This window comes from Macaca nemestrina, chromosome 15 (assembly GCF_043159975.1).
Source record: "Macaca nemestrina isolate mMacNem1 chromosome 15, mMacNem.hap1, whole genome shotgun sequence".
Lineage (NCBI taxonomy): Eukaryota > Metazoa > Chordata > Mammalia > Primates > Cercopithecidae > Macaca > Macaca nemestrina.
In genome coordinates, this window is record NC_092139.1 from 66,264,006 (window position 1) to 66,285,545 (window position 21,540).

At 36.7% G+C, this 21,540-nt stretch overlaps 1 protein-coding gene across 5 annotated transcripts in view; it reads right to left on the reverse strand.

Annotated features, from left to right (window-relative positions):
• LOC139358594 (BTB/POZ domain-containing protein KCTD5-like) overlaps positions 1-3,807 on the reverse strand; it is a 141,733-nt gene extending 137,926 nt beyond the window's left edge. The window contains exon 1 of one of the 5 annotated variants that reach the window (XM_071079815.1): positions 3,673-3,807. The gene's annotated coding sequence lies outside the window, so the exon portion shown is untranslated. Of the gene's footprint in view, positions 1-3,647 lie in introns of all 5 variants that reach the window. The other 4 variants (XM_071079818.1, XM_071079816.1, XM_071079814.1 and 1 more) reach the window with 4 other exon arrangements.
• Positions 3,808-21,540: the final 17,733 nt, after the last annotated feature.

Genomic DNA, 21,540 nt, shown 5'->3' on the forward strand with positions numbered 1-21,540 from the left:
TGTTTATGATTTAAAATAAATACTTTACATGCAACAGCTTAACCGTCATCAATATGCAAACTAATAAACATTTCTCAAGAAAGCATTCAAGACAAAAATATTTATATTTACTTGGCCATTGAGTTGTCAGACATCAAAAAGGGTTTTTTGGACACAAAGAGATAGAAATAATTTAAAAAGGCCACAGAAACCTCAAAGCTGAAAAATGCAATGGATGAACTGAAAAATGCATGAGAGGGTCTCAACAGTAGAAATCTCAGCACAGTGATATCCATATATGACAAAGCTCCTCATCTAAGATCTGGAACAAGTGTGGCTACTTTTACCACTTTTATTCATCACAGTACTTGAAGTCCTAGCTAGAGGACTTAGGAGAATGAAATAAAAGGCTTCCAAATTGGAAATAAAAGGAAGTCAAATAGTCACTGTTTGCAGGTGACACGTCATATATATATGGAGAACCCTAAAGATTCCACAAAAAAACCTACTACAAATAATAAACATTTCACAAAGTTGCAAGATACAGTATCAATATATAAAAATGAGTAGCACACCCATGTACCAATAGTGAAACACTTAAGAAAGGAAACAAGAAAGCAATTTCATTGCAGTAGTTACCCAATGCCCCCCAAAAAAGATACCTAGAGATAAACTTAACCAAAAAGGTGAAAGATCTCACAATTAAAACTATAAAACATATATGAAACATATTAAAGCAGACACAAGTAAATGTAAACATATCCCATGTCCAAGCATTAGAAGATTATTGTTAAAATATCTTTATCACCCTATGTGATCTACAGAATCAATGGAATCCATGTTAAATTAGGAAAGATATTCTTCATAGAAATAGAAAAGAAAAAAAGAAAGAAAAACAACAACAACAAAAAAACGGCCGGGCACGGTGGCTCACGTTTGTAATCCCAGCACTTTGGGAGGCTAAAGCACATGGATCACAAGGCCAGCAATTTGAGGCCAGCCTGAACAACATGGTGCAACCCTTTCTCTACTATATATATAAAAAATAGCTGGGCATAGTGGCACACGCCTGTAATCCCAGCTACTCAGGAGGCTGAAGCAGGAGAATCACTTGAACCCAGGAGGCAGAGTTTTCAGTGAGCCGAGATGATGCCAGTGCACTCCAGCCTCGGAGACAGAACAAGACTCCGTCTCAAAAAAAAAAAAAAAAAAAAAAAATTCCTAAAATTCACATGGAAATGCAAAATACCTCAGATAGACAAAAGAATCTTGAATACAAAGAAAAAAACTGGAGGCATCACACTACCTGATTTCAAAATATACCATACATCTAGTAACCAAAACAGCATGGTAGTGGCAAAAAAAAAAAAAAAAAAAAAAAAAAAAAAAAAAAAAAAAAAAAAAATTAGGGGAGAGACAGAAGAGAGACAGAGAGAACAGTGACAGACCGACATAGACAAATGAAGCAGAATAGAGAACTCAGAAATAAATTCAAGCTTTCACAGTCAACTCTTAACAAAAGCACCAAAAACACACATTGGGGAAGGACAATCTCTTCAATAAACTGTGCTAGGAAAACCCAAAAGCCACATGTACAAGAATCCATCTAGGCTGTTATCTTATTCACAAAAGTTTACTCAAAATAAAGATTTAAATGTAGGATCTCAAACGATGAAACTACTAGAGAAGAAAACATAGGAAAATGCTTCGTGAAACTGGCTAGGGCAAGGGATTTCCAAATATGTACATCAAAAGCATAAGCAACAAAAAGCAAAAATAGACAAAATACAATTGCATTACACTTAAAAGCTTCTGTAAAGTAGCGGAAGCAATCAGTAGAATGAAGAAACAATCCACAGAATGGAAGAAAGTATTTGCAAAACTATGCATCAGGCAAGGGGTTAATGCAACACAAAATATATAAAGTACTCAAACTACTCAAAGCAAAAATACAAATAACCTGATTTAAGAAGTCAGAAAAAAGATCTACCCAAAAACTTTGTCCTCCACCTTCTTCTCCCAACCACCTTTGACCCCCTCCCTCTCGTCACCCTTTTTCTTCCTCCATCTACCCCAAAACTTTTTTCCCATTATTTTTCCCCACTGTCATTTTGCAAAGCCTTCTCTACTCTCCCGCTCACCACTCTTCATCATCCATCTACCCCAAAACATTTCCCCACTGTTTTCCCCCACTCACTGGACACCCTCTTTTTCTCCCTTCTGCTCTCATCCCCTTCTTTTGTTCCTCCATTTATCCAAAAACTTTCCCCTTGTCTTTTCCCAACGCCTTCTCCCCACTCCTGCTGCTCACCACCCTCTTTTCCAACCTCCATCTACCCAAAAACTGTTTTCCCCATCGTCTTTCCCCCCCCCGCTTCTTGCCACCCTTTCCATTCTCTATCTATGCAAAACGTCTCCCCACTGTCTTTTCAAAGCCTTCTCCCCACTCCTGCTCGCCACTCCTTCTTCCTCCACCTACCCCCCAAAATTTCACAAAGCCTTCCCCCACTTCCCACTCGCCTTCTTCTTTCCTTAATCCTTACCCATCCTCTTTTTGCCCTCCATCTACCCCAAAACTATTTTCCCCATCGTCTTTTTCCCAAACCTCTTTCCCCGCTCCCTTTCACCACCCTCTTTTCTCCTCCCACTTGCCACCTTCTTTTCCCACTGCATCTACCCGCTTTTTACCCACCGTCTCTGTCTTTTCTTTCCCCACCATCTGTCTTTTCTGCCCACTGTCTTTTGGCAAAACCCTGCCTCCCTCCCAGTTGCCACCCTCTTTTCCCCCTCCATATACCGAAAAACTTTTCTCTGCCCACTGCCTTTTCCTCATGGTCTTTTGGCAAAACCTTGTCTCTCTCCGACTTGCCATCCTCTTTTGCCCCTCCTGCTCACCACCCTCTTTTCCCACTCCGTCTACCAAAAACTTTCTTCCTCACTGTCTTCCTCCCCCCACCATCTCTTTGCAATCTCTTCTGCTCACCACCCTCTTTTTCCCACTTCTGCCCCTCCTCCTACATGCCACCTTCCCGTAGCCTTCCATCTACCCCAAAACTATTTTTCCATCGTCGTTTTCCCAACCCTCCTTCCACCCTCCCGCTTGCCATCCTCTTTCTGTCCTCCATCTACCCAAAAACTTCTCCCCCACTGTTTTTTCTCCCAATTGTCTTTTTGCAAAACTTTCTCTTCCTCCTACTCGCCACCCTTTTTTCTTCTCCTGATCACCATCGTCTTTTTCCTCCATCGATCAAAAAAAAAATTGTCCCTACCACCTTTTCACAGAATCTTCTGTTTCCTGCTCACCAGCTTCTGTCCCTTCCCCTTCTCTCTCTGCACCCTCTCCTTCCTCCTCCCACATGCCACCCTCTTTTCCCCCTCCGTCTACCCAAAATCTTTTTACACATCATCCTTACTTTCCCCACTGTCTTTCTGTTTTCCTCACCGTGCTTCTCCCCACCATCTTTTTGCAAGCTTTCCTTCCTACTTGCCAGTTTCCCCCCAACCCTCTCTTTCCTCCTCCCACTTGCCACCCTCTTTTCCCCCAATATCTACCCAAAAACTTTTTTTCCCAACCATCTTTTCCCCACCGTCTTTTTGCAATGCCTTTTCCTCATCGCCATCCTCTTCTTCCCTTTGCCGCTAACCACTCTCTTTAGTCCTCTACCTACCCCAAAAGTACTTATCGGCTCCTACCGCTCCAGCCGACCTTCCGTCTCTGTCAGCAGCACCCACCACAGGGAGGCGAGCTGTGGTGCCGCTCCCACAGCTCCAGCCTCCAGCCGTGGCAAGTGACGACGATGACTCCTGGTCCTCTAAGCCTTGCGCGGAGCAGCGAGGCAGGCAACCATGTAAGAGCCTGAAATGGTGGTATGCCCCCGCTGCATGCTTTATATACTGAGGTTATGCAAATGAGGTTCCTGGACTACATGTTCTGATTGGATGAGAGAAAACCTCTGGGCCTATTCTGATTGGACTTTACTTTCAAGCTGTGATTGGCTGTCCTAAGACTTGCTCTCATCCAATCAGAATTGAAGCTGGGAGCCCAGCTTAGAGAACCAGAAGTGGGATCCACATACCCAAAGCTGGAGGCTTGAGCGGGGCACCTAGGCTCGCTTCCCTGCGGTTGGTGGAGGTGATGGAGATTGCAGCTTGGCCAGCATGGTAGAAAGGTGTCAGGGTAGGTGAGCTCTCCAGGGAGGCACTACCCTGGGTAGGGGCCTATCAAGGTCATGTTGCAGGTGGGGGTGTGGGGGACGTGGGATGGTGGTGTTGGCTGTGCTATCGGGTGCTACACTGCCTGGTGGTGGGGGTGGTTGTGTGTGGTACTGGGGGCTGCACCCCACTAGCTGGGAAGAGGGTTAGGGGCGCTATCAGCTCCTATTCTGTTATGACGGGGGCAGGTTGGGAGCGCTATCTGGGCTGTCACTACCCCCAGCAAGAGATGGTTAGGGACATTATTCCTGGCTGCACAGATGGGGGCAGTGAGGCGGTTTGGGGGCACTGTCAGGTTTACGTGCCCTGTGGCATGGGGCAGGGGTGCGCTATTGGGGGTTGCACTGCACTGCTGCTGCTAGCAGCGGTCTACAGAGGTGGCAGCCATAGCTGTGGCCTCCGAGGAAGGGGCCATTCTCCTCTTCCCAGACTCTAGATTCTAGAGGGCAGCCTCCTTCTGCTGGTACTGGAGCGTGGCAGGCACGCAGTGTTTCCCTGGGAATCCTGAGCACAGTAAGGATCCCACATCCGCCATGGTTCCTGGGCCTGCACCTTCTCACTGTGTTGCAGAGACAACCTGTGACTCCTGGGTACGGAGTAGCGGGCACCACGGGGGAACAGGGCCCCGTGGGTGGAGGCATCAGAAACAGGAACTGGCACTTGGTTGGAGGGGGCTGGCTGGGTCTGAGTTTTTGCTTCTCCTGCTCACCAAGGAGTGCAGCCAGGGTGGGACCAGCAGTTCCTGGCCAGCTCTACCTAATCAGGGGCCGGTTTCAGCAAAGGCAGTAACACCCACCCTAGTTGTGCCTTCGCTGAAACCAGCCCCTGCCACCCAGTGGCCAGCATGACAAGGTGAGCCTCTAACACAATCACTCCTTGCATCCTTTTCTAGGCATATCTGGCTTTGACCACCCAGATGCTTCGAGCCAGGAGATGGAGGAGTCATCTGTTGCATGCTGGAGGCAGGAGCCTGCAGATAGTGTGGTTCTGTGGCGCCCCTCGCTGCAATTGGTGGCGGCGACAGAAACTGCAGCTCGACTGGAATGGTAGGAGATTGTCGGCGGGGGCCAGGTGGTAGGAAGCTTGTAGGGTGGGCTGGTGCATTGAGGGCAACAGCAGTAATATTAATAAAATTTCGGATATATAGAGTTAGAATCCAACAAATCCGGAGGAAAATTGTTATATTATATAGCTGTAGAGCAGGAAATGAAACCCAGGTTCCAAGCTCTAAGGGGCCACAAGCTACCATACAAGTGCATCAGTGACTGGGCATAGAGTCAGCAGAATTACAGGATGGTTAAAAGAGAGAGCTGTGGAGTCTAACGCTATGTGAACATAAAATTTTAAACTGCATGGTGCCTCAGTTTATCTGCCTTTACAATGAAGATAGTACTAAGTTTTTCTTTTACTTCTTAGTTGTCTGAATTATTTTCCTAGTCTTGTTGCCACTCTCAGTGCCCACATGAGCGGACCTGAGATAATTTCTGACGGCCTGGGACTCCACGGGAAAAACAGAAGGTGCCATAGACCCCCTTTTAGGAGAAACTTCTCTTTTCCTCATGGAATCCCAAGAACTGTAAGCAGACAGGTCCCTCTCAAAATCTAAGGCTCTGCTGTTTCACCTTACATTACCTGATCTTTTTTGATTTGGGTAGGCATAAGAAATTAGTAGGGAGGAGTGATACAAAGAAAATTGTGGATATGAAGATGTGTTTATGGTTAGAAATGTTATGAAAAAAAGAAATTTTATATGAGAGAGGATCTTGTATGGCAAATTCTTAGAGTAAATTAATCATCCTAAAGTAGAATGACTAATTATTTAGGAAATAGGGAAAGATAGGACAAGTCAGAAAGTTCAAGCATGTCATGGAGAGTCTCCCTCTGTCATCCAGGCTGGAATGCAGTGGCATGATCTTGATTCGCTGCAACCTCCACCTCCCAGGTTCAAGCCATTCTCCTCCCTCAGCCTCCTGAGTAGCTGGATTACAGGCACCTGCCAACATGCCTGGGTAATTTTTTTGTAATTTTAGTAGAGTTTCACCATGTTGGCCAGGCTCGTTTCGAACTCTTGACCTCAAGTGATCCAAATGGCCTTGGCCTCCGAAAGTGCTAGGATCCCAGTGTGACCCACTATGCCTAGCCTCATCTATGATTTTATTTCAGCTTTCTTTCTCTTTTCTTTAGTCTAGTTAAAACTTGTCAATTTTGATTTTTTTTCAAAACCCCCCAGCTGTTTGTTCCATTGACTGTATTGTTTTGCATTTTGAATTTTTTTGTTTCTGTTTTTAAAATTTCTTCTGTAATGTTTATGATATCCTTTCTACTAATTTTAACATTTTTAAAAATTTTTCTCATTACTTGAGGTATACTGTCAGGTTGGCTATTTGAGATCTTTTTGCTTTTCTGATGTAGGCATATACAGCTATGCACTTTTCCTATTACAACTGTTTTTGCTGCATCCCACAAGTTTTGTTATGTTGTGTATTTTTATTTGTTTCAATAAATTTTTAATTTTTTAATTTATTGATTGTTCATGAACATGTATTTTGATTTCCATATGTTTGCACAGCTTTTAAAGTTCCCCCTGTTACTGATTTCTAATACTATTCCACTGGGATCAGAAAAGATGCTTGATATGAATTCAGTTTTTAAAAATGTGTTGTGACTTGTTATTCGGCCTAACACATAGTCTGTCCTGGAGAATAATCCATGTGCTGCTAAGTAGAATGTGCATTGCACATTTGCAGAGTGGAAAGCTGTGAAATGTTAGGTCCATTCAGTAGAGATTGCAGTTTAACTGTTTTTTTGTTGTCTGGATGATCTGTTCATTGATGATAGTGGGGTGTTGATTATAGTAGAGTGTTGAGGTGCTCTATTATTGCATTACAGTCCCTCTGTCCCTTAAGGTCTGTTAATATATGCTTCTGTGTTTAGGTGCTCGAGTGTTGGTTGCATTTACACTGATACTGGTGATACTGCTGTGTTGATTTCTTTCTTCTTTTTCAATGTTTTTTTTATTATTATACTTTAAGTTCTAGGGTACATGTGGATAACGTGCAGGTTTTTTACATATGTATACTTGTGCCATGTTGGTGTGCTGCACCCATCAACTCGTCATTTACATCAGGTATAACTCCCAATGCAATCCTTTCCCCCTCCCCCCTCCCCATGATAGGCCCAGGTGTGTGATGTTACCTTTCCCGAGTCCAAGTGATCTCATTGTTCAGTTCCCACCTATGAGTGAGAACGTGCGGTGTTTGGTTTTCTGTTCTTGCGATAGTTTGCTGAGAATGATGGTTTCTAGCTGCATCCATGTCCCTACAAAGGACATAAACTCATCCTTTTTTATGGCTGCATAGTATTCCATGATGTATATGTGCCACATTTTCTTTATCCAGTCTGTCACTGATGGACATTTGGGTTGATTCCAAGTCTTTGCTATTGTGAATAGTGCCGCAATAAACATACGTGTGCATGTGTCTTTATAGCAGCATGATTTATAATCCTTTGGGAATATACCCAGTAATGGGATGGCTGGGTCATATGGTACTTCTAGTTCTAGATCCTTGAGGAATCGCCATACTGTTTTCCATAATGGTTGAACTAGTTTACAATCCCACCAACAGTGTAAAAGTGTTCCTATTTCTCCACATCCTCTCCAGCACGTGTTGTTTCCTGACTTTTTAATGATTGCCATTCTAACTGGTGTGAGATGGTATCTCATTGTGGTTTTGATTTGAATTTCTCTGATGGCCAGTGATGACGAGCATTTTTTCATGTGGCTGTTGGCTGTATGAATGTCTTCTTTTGAGAAATATCTGTTCATATCCTTATTATACAATTATTTTTCTGTTTTATCAATATATGTATAGCTACTCTTGTTTTTTTGTTTCCATTTGTGTGGGATTTCTTTTATCATCCCTTCGTTTTCAGTCTATGTATGTCTTCATATGTGAGCTGAGTTTCTTGTAGGCAGTATATAGTTAGATCTTGTCTTTAAATCCCTTCGGCCACTCTGTCTCAATTGGAGAATTTAATTAATTTATATTCAAGTTAATTACTAACAGGTAAAAATATACTACTGCCAGTTTTACTTATTTTCTGGTCGTTTTGCTACTCTCTTTTGTCTTTTGTTATTTCTCTGTTCATTTCTTCCTCTTTCTCTTCTCTCCTTCTTTCTTTCTTCCTTTCTTTTCCTCCCTCCTTCCTTTTCTTCCTGCCTGTATTTATAGTGAGGTAATTTTCTCTGGTAGTGTGATTTAATTCCTTGCTTTTTAGGTGTCTTGTTATTTTTAAAGTGTCTATTACTGAATTTTGTTTTCTGGTTACCATGAGGCTAAAGAATATCATTGTAACAAGTAATTTTAAACTGAAGAAAACTTAACTTTGATTGCAAAGAATAAAAAAGAGAGAAATGAAAAGATATAAACATTTACCCTGTAACTCTATCCCCCTCAACACACACACACATTTTGACATTTGGATCTTTTCAGTATCTTATTATATTGCCTCTCAATTTAAAAATTGTTAGGTTTTTATTATTTTAATAATTTTGTATTTTAGCCTTTTGTTATTGTTAATTGCTATTTGCACCATTGTTCAATAATGTCTTAATGTATTCTAATAAATACATGATACATATATATGTTATATATATATACACATATATGTACAAATTTCTTAATGCCATGGGCATTTTCTTCAGCATTCTTTTTCCAGCCTGTAGTTCCTATTGCCTGGCAAATAGAACACTTACACTAAATGCTTGTCAGATGAGTAAAAGAGTTCTTTAGAGTGAGTAGCTCTTAACACGTTCCTATATGTAATTTGATTTGAAATAATTTTCCAAGAATTTAACTCATTTTGTTCTTTTTTAAACTTCTATTTTTAGATCGGGGTACATGTGTAAGATATGCAGGTTTGTTACATAAGTAAACGTGCATTATGAGGGTTGATTGTACAGATTATTTCATCTCCCAGGTATTAAGCCTAGTGTCTGTTAGTTATATTTCCTGCTTCTCTCTCTCCCCCAACCCTTCATCATCTGATAGGCCCCAGTCTGTGTTGTTCCTCTCTATGTGTCCATGTTCTCATCATTTAGCTTCCACTTAAAAGTGAGAACATGCAGTATTTGGTTTTCTGTTCCTGCTTTAGTTTGCTTGGAATAATGACCTCCAACTCCATCCATGTCCTTGCAAAGGACATTATCTCCTTTTTTCTTTGTGGCTGCATGGTATTCCATGGTGTATATGTACCACATTTTCTTTATCCAGTCTATCATTGGTGGGCATTTGGATTAATTCCTTGTGTTTGCTATTGTGAATAGTGCTGCAAGGAACATATGCATGCATGTATCTTTGCAGTAGAACAATTTGTTATCCTTTAGGCATATACCCATTAATGGGATTGCTGTGTGAAATGGTAATTCTGTCTTTAGGTTTTTGAGGAATTACCACACTGTCTTCCACAATGGTTGAACTAATTTACACTCCCACCAACCGTGTAAAGTGTTCCCTTTTCCCCACAATCTCACCAGCATCTGCTTTTTAACTTTTTAGTAATAGCCATTCTTACTGGCATGAGTTGGTATTTTATTGTGGTTTTGATTTGCATTTCTCTAATCAGCGATGTTGAACTTTTTAAATGTGCTTGTTGACCACATGTATGTCATCTTTTGAGAAGTGTCTGTTCATGTCCTTGGCCCGATTTTTAATGGCCTTGTTTTTTTTTGTAAGTTTGGTTAAGTTCGTTGTAGATGCTGGATATTATACTTTTGTCAGATGCATATTTTGCCAGAATTTTATCCCATTCTGTAGGTGTCTGTTTGTTCTGATGATAGTTTGTTTTTCCTTTTTGCTGTGCAGAAGCTCTTTAATTTAATTAAATCCGATTTGTCAATTTTTGCTTTTGTCACAATTGCTTTTGGTGTCTTTATCATGAAATCTTTGCCCATGCCTATGTTCTGAATGGTATAGCCTAGGTGGTCTTTGAAAGCTTTTACAGGTCACAAACCACTGCCCAAGGAAATCAGAGATGACACAAATGTGAAAAACATGATGAGAAGAATCAATAATGTTAAAATGGCCATACTGCCCAAAACAACTTATGGACTCAATGCTATTCCATTATACTACTACTGACATTCTTTGCAGAACTAGAAACATCTATTTTAAAATTCATATGAAACCATCAAAGATCCCAAATAGCCAAGGCAATCCTAAGCAAAAATTACAAAGCTGGAGGCATCACACTACCCGCCTTCAAACTGTACTACAGGCCTACAGTAATCCAGACAGCATGGTATATGTACAAGAACAGACACATAAACCAGTGGAACAGAATAGAGAACTCGGAATAAGACCACACATCTGTAAACATCTGATCTTTGACAAACCAGACGAAACCAAACAATGGGGAAAGGACTCCCTATTAAATAATTGACGCTGGGATAAGAGGCTAGCCATATAGAAAATTGAAACTGACCCCTTCTTTACCTCATATACAAAAAAATTGACTCAAGATGAATTAAAGACTTAAATGTAAACTTAACTCATTTCAATACTCTTTCTTATGCATAAAAAATTTAATACCTCTTCAATGTGCTATATCCATTTGCTTGTGTTTGTGATTATACTTCTATAGATCCAATCTCAGAAAAATTATTCTGTATTCAATAAAGGCAATAAGATGGATGGATGATTTAGTTCCTACCTTCGTTTTCCCTGTCTCGAGGTCACTGTCCTATCCTATCTCATGTTCGCTGTCTGAAGACTATTGGTATGTATATTTTATCAAAAATTTCTTAGTTTAGTTAAGGCAAGAATACAAACCTAGTCCTTATTATGCTATGTGTCTGGAATAAGTTCCAGTGTTATAAAAACATATGAATTCTAATGTGAATGCCAGTCAAAGTAGACTTCACAGGAAAATCAGTACAAAAGAGAAAGAGAAACATTTTATAATGATAAAATAATTGATTCATTTAAAAGACAAAACAATTTGAAATGCATATGCTCTTAATAATATAAATTAAAATTATATAAAGTTAAATTTTTATATAGCTAGAAAGAACAGCCAAATTCATAATCTAACGATTTCAAGTGGGTTTTATACCAGGGATGCAGGGATGGTTTAACATATACAAGTCATAAATGTGATACATCACATAAACATAATTAAAAACAAAAATTACATGATCATCTCAATAGACATAGAAAAAGCATTTGGCAAAATTCAGAATCCCTTTATGATTAAAATCCTCAGCAAAATTGGCATAGAAGGGGCATACTTCAAGGTGATACAAGCCATCTATAACAAACCCACAGTCAATCAACATCATACTGAATAGGGAAAAGTTTAAAAGCATTCCCCCTAAGAATATGATGCCTGCTCACCACATCTATTAATCATATTTCTGGAAGTCCTAGCCAGAGCAATCAGACAAAAGAAAGAAAGAAAGGGCATCCAAATCAGTAAAGAGGAGGTCAAACTGTCACTGATTTCTAATGATATTATTATATCTAGATAACTCTGAAGACTTATCTAAAGAGTTCCTAGATGTGATAAATTCAGTTAAGTTTCAGGATGCAAAAATCAATGTACACAAATCATCAGCACTGCTATATACCAGCAACAACCAAGCTGAGAATCAAATCAACAACTTAATCCCTTTTCCAGCAATTGCCATATATATACACACACACATATATATACGCGTGTATATATATACGTATATGCATATACACGTATATATGTGTGTACATACACGTATATAAGTGTGTGTGTGTATATATATGTATATTTGAGGAACATACAAAGCCAAGGAGGTGAAATAACTCTTCAAGGAAAACTACAAAAAACTGCTGAAAAATATCATTGACAACAGAAACAAATAGATAACACATCTCATGCTAATGGATGGGTAGAATCAATATTGTGGAAGTGACCATACTGTCCAAAGCAATATACAGATTCAATGCAATTCTCATCAAAAGACCATCATCATTCTTCACAAAACTAGAAAAAACAATCCTAAAATTCATATAGAACCAAAAAAGATCCTGCCTAGCCAAAGCAAGATGAAACAAAAATAATGAATCTGGAGGTGTCACATTACCCAACTTCAAACTATATTAGAAGGCTATCCTTACCAAAACAACATGGTACTTGTATAAAAATAGGTACATAGACCAATGAAACAGAATAGAGAACCCCGAAATGAAACCAAACACTTAGCAGCCAACTGATCTTCGACAAAGCAAATAAAAACGTAAAGTTTGGAAAAGACACCCTATTCAACAAACGGTAATGGAATATTTGGAAAGCCACATAAAGAAGAATGAGACTGAATTCTCATCTCTCATCTTATGCAAAAATCAACTCAAGGTGGATCAAAGACTTAAATCTAAGATCATAAACCATAAAAATTCTACAAGATAACATTGGAAAAAACATTCAAAACATTGTCTTGGTTCTTCGTGACCAAGAAACCAAAATCAAACACAACAAAAACAAAGATAAATAAATTGAACTTAATTAGACTAAAAAGCTTCTGCAACGCAAAAGAAATAATCAGCAAACAGACAACACATAGAGTAGGAGAAAATCATTGCAATCTATGCATCCGACAAAAACTCATATTTGGAATCCACAAGGAACTTAAACAAAACAGCAAGACAAAAAAAAAATTCTATCAAAAAGTGGGCTAAGGACATGAATAGAAAATTCTTAAAAGAAGACATACAAATGGCCAACAAATATTTGAAAAACTGCTCTGCATCAGTAATTATCAGGGAAATGCAAGTTAAAAACACAATGAGATATCATCTTATTCTTGCAAGAATGGCCATACTTTAAAAATCAAAATATAATAGATATTGACATGGATGTGGTGAAAAGGGAACACTTTTGCATTAATGGTGGGAATGTAAACTAGTATAACCACTGTGGAAAACAGTATGGAGATTCCTTAAAGAACTAAAAGTAGTACCTCCATTTGATCCAGCAATCCCACTACTGGGTATCTACCTAGAGGAAAAGATGTCATTATATGAAGAAGACATGCACATGCGTGTTTACAGCAGCACAGTTTGCAATTGTAAATATATGGAACCAATCTAAATGTCCATCAACCAATGAATAAAGACAATGTGGCATGGAATACTATCCTGGCATAAAAAGAAATAAAATAATAGGCCAGGCCCGGTGGCTTATGCCTGTAATCCCAGCACTTGGGGAGACCAAAGCGGTTGGGTCATCTGAGGTCAAGAGTTCAAGACCAGCCCTGTCAACGTGGTGAAACTCCATCTCTACTAAATATACAAAACTTAGCAGGGCATGGTGGCAGGCACATGTAAGATCAGCTACTCGGGAGGCTGAGGCAGGAGAATCACTTGAACCTGGGAGGCAGAGGTTGCAGTGAGCTGAGATCGTGACATTGTGCTCCAGCTTGGACAACAAGAGTGAAACTTTGTCTCCAAAAACAAAAACAAAAAATGAAAAGAAAAAATTATGAAATAATGGCATTTGCAGCAACCTGAATGGAGTTCGAGATTATTATTCTAAGTGGAGTAACTCAGGAGTGGAAAATCAAACATTGCATGTTCTCACTTATAAGTGGGGGCTAAGCTATGAGGACACAAAAGCCTAAGAATGATATAATGGACTTCGGGGACTCGAAGGGAAGGGAGGTAAGAGAGTGAAGGAGACTACACATTGTGTACAGTGTACACTGCTTGGGTGATGGGTGCATAAAAATCTGAGAAACCACTACTAAATAACTTACCGTATAACCAAAAACCACCTCTTCCCCTAAAAACTATTAAAATAAAGATAATTTAACACCTTTCCATCACCACTTCATCAAATGAATAAGATATCAGTATGAAAATAGAAGAGTTAAAAAAAAATATTCGACATTTATAACCAATTAACAATATATATATATTTTTCAATTGGCAAATGTTACCAAACATTTAACAAGATACAATATATGATGAGTCATACATCGTCTCAATAAAGTACATTCTGTGATCATAAGCATATTGTTAGAAATAAATAAAAATAAGATACTTAGAAAAACACAAGCTATCTGGGAAAGAAATCATGCACCTCTGTACATTCTGTATCTCATGTTGTTTTAAAAATTCCTTATATTGGGGTGTGTGTGTGTGTGTGTGTGTGTGTTATTAGACTTACCACATGTCAAACAAATATATTAATCTTTCACAGAACAAAGTTTTCCTTGTATTTTTCTGTGTCTTTAATTTCTACTTTTATATTTGCTGTTGCCATTTTCTTCTTCCTTTAGTTTTAATGTAATCTGTTTTTGTAGCTTATTGTGGATGTTTAGATAATTGATTTTGCATTATCTTTTTTAGGATCAATACACAGAACTATAAATATTTTAAATACTACTGTGTTTGTACAAATTGTGGTACATAGTAGTATCATTATTTTTCAGTACGAAAGGTTTTCCAACTTCTCTGTGAATTTTTTCTTTGATTCAAGTACAACTTTAAGAGAATGCCTTGAAGGAACACAATGTCTGCGTCATTTAAGGAAAAAGACAATGATAGAGGAATTAATAGTATAATGTTATAGTTGGGGACTTTTGATACATAGTAATTATTGGTACTCTTAAGTCAACTTTTCTGTAAGTCTGGAATTATGCCAAAATGAAATTTATAAATTAAGCCTTTTACTCTATTACAAAAACACTTACATCAGGAACTCAAGGATAATACAATTTTAAAAAACTTATGTAAGCATGTCATATTAAAAGATTAAGGACGAAGGATTATACGATTACCTCCATAGTTTCAGAAAAATACACTAAAAATAAATATTTACTGCATATTATGTTTAAAGCAAAACATTAGAAAGATATCTTTTATTTTGGAAACCAGGATGCCTGTTATGACTAATTTTAAATGGAAAATTTGAGATGATTTTCAATAAAATAGCAATAAAACTAGGAAGTACATAAAAGAGTGAATATCAAGCAGAAAGAATCTATATTATTTTGTATTGCAGAAGTCATAATGATATGGTTAAGATAAAAAGAACTAATAAGAATGTATAAAACAGGGCTAATTATAAGGTCAGCATTAAACTAATAACATATTTCTTATACATTATCAGAAGAAAAATGAAAATTATATAAGAAATTCATTTTACTATAGGAAATTTATGTCTACATACAAATTACCTAGGAATAAATTAACAATAAATACATTGGAATATAATGTGTTAAAATTTACTTAACTATGTGAAAGAAAAAATTAGCTATGTAAAAGAAAAAAAAGAGAATTGCTTTTAATGCATGGTGTAACTCAATATTTAAAGACCTCAATTATTTCCAGTTTCTCTCTGTCTCTCTCTCTTTTTTTTTTTTTTTTTTTTTTGAGACAGGGTCTTGCTCTTATCTCCAGGCTGGAGTACAGTGGTGCGATCTCACTGCAACCTCTACCTCCCGGGTTCAAGCGATTCTCCTGCCTCATCCTCCTGAGTAGCTGGGACTACAGGCACACACCACCACATCGAAGTAATTTTTGTATTTTTAGTAGAGACAGGGTCCCACCATTTGGCCAGGATTGTTTCAAACTTCTGACCCCAAGTGCTCCATCTGCCTCCGCCTCCCAAATTGCTGGGATTACAGGCATGAGCCTCCATGCTCGGCCTTTACTATTAATCCACAGCCATATCAGTCTGTTCTGTTTGGATACTTTTTGAAACCTAATAATTTCTTTCTAAAGTTTCTGTGGAAGACTAGATGGGTGGAAGTGAGAATTACAAAGAAACATTAAAAAAGAGTAAAATGTTTTACCAATTTTAAGGATCCCTGTCTATACTTATAAAAATATGATGTTTATCTAAACATATGATAACCATGTTATTTCAAACCAGATAATAATGATGGAATAGCAAAATTAAATAATGAAAGAGGAAGACGAAATATATGTATTATAGTTAAGATTTTGTTAAATTTGGTCTTTCAAATCAATGATATTATTCAATATAGTTTATAGCACACAGATGTAAATGCTGTACTATGCTGAAACAGTTAAGCATTTGTTTTTGTGCCCTCAGTCAAATGATCACAGATCACATCCATCTGTGACATGTATATGATAGTGAAAATCCGACGTCACTGAGATAATTACTTGTTGATTTAATTTCTACTATTTTCTCTTACTAGATTTGTTGCATATATGTTTTTAAATAGAATTCATCTTGCCTGTGTAGTGCATACACATGAGGTGTGCACACACACACGTACACATATGCCATCATCTGTGTGCATAAGCATACTCAGGTACACTTGTTTTGAGTTTATGCTAGCTGTATAAAAGTAACTTCTAGTTTTTCATGTTTTTATTTTGAATCCATTTATATATTAAGGAAATTATGTATTCTTTCTTTTCCTTTCTGAACTATGAATTCTTGGCCCAGGAACTTTATTATAGGAGTTCTTTGATGAAATTTTGATAATCTTCTCATTAATTATTTGTATGACAAATATTTTAGTATTGATTTCTTCTAAAGTCAGTTTTGATGATTTCAGACCACATATTTTTAAAAATGATTTGAGATTGGCACTTCATTTTATGGTTTATAAGTTTATATTGAATATGTCATTAATTATAATTCCTGCTTTTTCTGCTAAGTTTTCCATATTCTGTTTATATCATTGTACTTTTTGAATAGCTAAATATATTTTTAAAAATATTCTTATGCCATAGAAGAAAAGGTCCTAAACACCTTTTGTGTGATTCATATCACTAGTTAGAATAAAGATAAAACAAAGACAATTTTAAATTCTATTAACTTATGATCAAATATTATTTCTCCACACCAAAATACCAAGTGAATGATGTGAAGTGTAACCCAACCATTGGCTATGTTTCATGTTATTGTAACACACTTGTTTTCTTCAGCACAGTATTTGCAAAAATTGTGTGCGCAGTCATCAGATAAATTTTCTGGGCCTGATTTCCTTCCAGATGTAATTTTATGATCATCCATTTTCCAATTTCCTTTGAAATTCACTCATTTAGAATTTAGTGAATATATTCTGTGTACACTGCTTCATACTGAAATTGGTGATTTAAAAAGAAGTTAAAATGTATTCTTTATTAATACTTTCTGGGAACATTCATTGTACATGTGCATCAAAGACATGCACATAGGAAGAATCTGCAACAATTTAATTTACATACAATAGGAACTATAAAAATGTGTGATACAGAAAACGTGTCAAAAATAACAAACTAGCCCTACAGGAAGTAAATTAGAAAGACAATGAGAATCTGTACTTGGACTGGACATTGAACAATAAGTAAATTTTAAGAGCCAATGGGAATAGAAAGACAATTGAAAAATTAGGTATATGAAAATAATATTTTTTGAAAACCTCTTTTCTGTTTTTATTCCAATAAAATGTTAGTATGTTGGTGGAAGATAAATCTAAGAGATTACCATAGAATAGTAAATATGTATTATAGACCTTAATGGTTTTCTAAATGCAGAAGTTTATTATATGGTTTAAGTCTGTATTTATTCAGAAAAATGCATTATTCTTATATTTACTTTCCCTGATGAGTCATTTGGCCTTCTTTTTAGAAACGTATATTGGTTATTCACATTATATCAACCACATGTATAAACAATTGAAGAAAGCCGTAAACAAAAAAAAATTGCTCTGATCCTCACATAATTTATATTCTAGAAACAAAAGATACAGTTTAATAAATAAGTCAAATAATATGTACTTCATGACAGGAGATATTATCCATGTCAAAGTTTCATAAACAATCACCTGGATATGGCCATGTAATGCCAATATATGTATTGTGGAAATATAAGACCTTCTGTGTGAAAAAGAATTGAAAGGAATCCTGGACTCAAACGAATATGTAAAAAGTTTTTGTAGAGTGTTAAGCAGGAGATGATTGTCATTTGAAATAACAAGTTATAGGTGGGAATGGAAAGAGTAAATAGACCAAGGAAACATTTGAGGGAAACATACTTTCTGATATTATATTTATGCTGCAAGGGAACAGAGAAAAGTAATAAATAATTATTTTTCAAATTTCTGGCTTAAAAATTTGTTAATCCAGCTCCTGATACAGGGGATATTAGTTAAGACTAACTGCTTTGGTTGCCAGGTAAAGAAATTCTACTTTGTCAGGAACAGGCAGGAGTCAATATACTGTGGTCCACGGCCAAATTGATCTTGCCACCTGTTTTTGTAAATGAAGTTTAATTGCAACACAGCCATATCCATCATTGGAGCTTAATAGTTGCACCCAAACTGTATGTTCCATAAAAACCTAAAATATTTGCAATCTAGCCCTTTACAGAAGATGCTTACTGACCTTGGACTAAAACAGAACAGTAAAGTTCATCAGTGTTCACGTGTTTTCAGGTGTTCAGACAGTGTCATCCGGACTCTGCCTCTACATCTTTCAGTTCTGCTTCAACATCGGCTCCTGCTTCAGTAGGCTGTGAATGTGCTGCGCTGAGACAACATTACCGTATCCATTTAGAATTGAAAGGGAGTAAAGGTTGTCCAACATTTTTAACAAAGTTCATGGAAGTCACTTTCTGTACTGAGTTCTGGATTTCATGGCGTCTGTGGAGTTATAGGTGGAATAAAGTCATTCGGACTGAGGATTTGGAGTCTCCAAAGGAAAATCATGGTACTATTATCACCCACACCTGATGTCCAGCATATTGGGAACATAGGAGAAGCATAAGGTCTTGGAAAGAGAAAACATTTTTAAATTTTAGTCAGAATGAGTTAAAAAGATACAGTAATTTAAAAAAATGAATACTTACGCAGAACGTATTATGAGCTAGATAAAGTTTTGGTCTTTGGAGAATTTTATCTATATTGACTGTGTTACCTCTCACAATGCTGCTGTGAGATACATATCTCCATTTTCAGATGACAAAATTGAGGGAAACTGAAGATATTCAGAAATAATAGCAACCAACTAATACTATTTATTTACTATTTGCTAAATAATTTCCTAAATAAATTTTTAAAGTAATTATCTTCCCTGGCAATGCATAATTATTGAAAAGTCACTGTTACAAGCATCAAATGCCTAGCTATGTACAAAAAGACAAAGTATCTGCCATCTGGGAAATCGTGCTACTATGACATGATAGTAAACAGGTAGAAGAAGTTGGCTTTCAATACTTAAGTACCATCAGCAAAGTATGATGGGAGGCCTTCATTTTAAATGAATGCTGCATGTTCAGCCCAATTCCTTCTAAACATAACTGATACATGAATTGATATCATACTACATATTTCTGTTTTTGAGTATCAGCATAATTTTGAGTGGAGAAAAATATACATACACCTTTATTTGTGGTGAGATGTTCCTTCTCTCTATGTAAAGAAAATTGAAATAGAATTGTGTTGTTTTAGAAAAGCAAGGTTAAATTTCTTTTGTTTAATAAATGTAAATTATTTACTTATTGAAAGTAGGTAACGGGAAGATCATGATCACAGCTAATGATTATTGAGTCCTTGAAAAATACTGGATAGTCTTTACTTAAATCGTCTTTAGATTAACTGGCATTATTATAAACCTATTTTACCAGCATGGAAATTCCTGTGGTCACCTGGCCCTTAGTGCACCATAAGCTGTATAGTCAGGATTTGAACCCAGTGAGATACAGCTAGAGCAGCATGCTTCTACTTACTACACCATGATGCCTCCATAGAACCCCATGGTTTTCATTGGTGCTGCTTGTTCTCTTGTCTCAACTGTGAAAACATCTGAGACTTTGCAGCTGACTCAGAGAAGTAGAAAGAAAATTGCAGTCCCTTTCCTGATACTACCAGGGATAGGAAAGTGACTGCAAACATTGAACACAATTTTAAGAGTAAGAAATGCTTGGACTCACTGTTTCCTGAATCGCGTAGTGCAGAATATGAATTCAGGCAGTGGCTGACTTTGTCCTCCACCTGTGTAAACAAGGCGGTAGACTCCAGGAGGGAATCTGAGATAAGTTTTAAAAATTTTTTAATTATTAGTTTTGTAACCTGTGACACCTGTATGTGCAGTTTCTGTGGCCCTCTTTAACTCTAAATGGATTATGGAGCAAGTTGATAAATAGTCCATCACCTAGAAAACCGTTATGCAGAACAGGCCCCATCTGTGAAAGAAAACAAAAATCAACTTCATTAATGTCTATGTTTTTGGAAAGGAAATTCTCCCTTATGCTTTTCACAGTTATGTAAATCTCAGGCACAAAAAAAGCCTTTTCATAAGTATTAGCATATACTTTTTTTAAATAATGAGAATGTTTTAAATGTTACAATTAAAATATAAGGAAACATAATAGTTAAATTTCAATAATACATGTATGTACAAAGTAGTACAAATCATATGCTGTAATAGATGGGAACACAGTAATTTGGTTCAGAGTATTTAGAGCATGTTCATTAATCTAGATTAATACATTGCATGTTTAATTTAGATAGAAATAACATTTTTATTTTATAATTATATAAGAACATAGCTATTTTTCAGATTTATACATTATTTTCTCAGAATCTGAAACTAAAATTTAGTTTTAGCTGTATTGTCACCTTGTTTTTTCTTTTTGGAGATATGTAGTTTAGGTCAGCTTAGTAATATCCAGAATTTACACATGTAAAATTTAGCAGGATTTTAAGATATACCGATATTCTCAAGAAAGTATGAAATAAATGACAAATTAATGAAAATTAATGATAAAATAATACTAACAATAATCATGGAGAGCATTGATCTTATTTTCCTTGAAATACCAAAGAATTGGCACAATGATGGGACTTTTTTTAGATTAAATGATCTAAATAATTGCTTCAGTCTTCCATTATGCTTTCCTAAACTAGATTCTTAGGACTTTATGATATGTGGTAGTTAAGAGTATACAGAGGGGAAGAAATCACATCCAGTAAGTTGTTTGCTTAACATACTTATCATAGTTCTCACTTATAAGCTAATTTAAGCAATTTTTTAGGTATACATATTCTAAGCTAAATCTAACATAGCTTTATTTTCTGATCTCAAAGAAGATCTTAATTCCACTGAAATTATTGTTATCAATATCACTGTTTCATATGCTTGTTAATATTTAGATATTGTGATACCTACCTACATACATACATACATACATATTTGATAAAATATAGCAATAGATATATCTAGAAATACATCTACCTTTTTTAATGAGACTTTAGCTCATGGCAACTTGAGCACAAAAAAAGGATGACTGTAGTATCCATAGTCGCAATATACAGGAGTAATCCTACTTCATTGAAGTACCTTTATGAAAGGATAG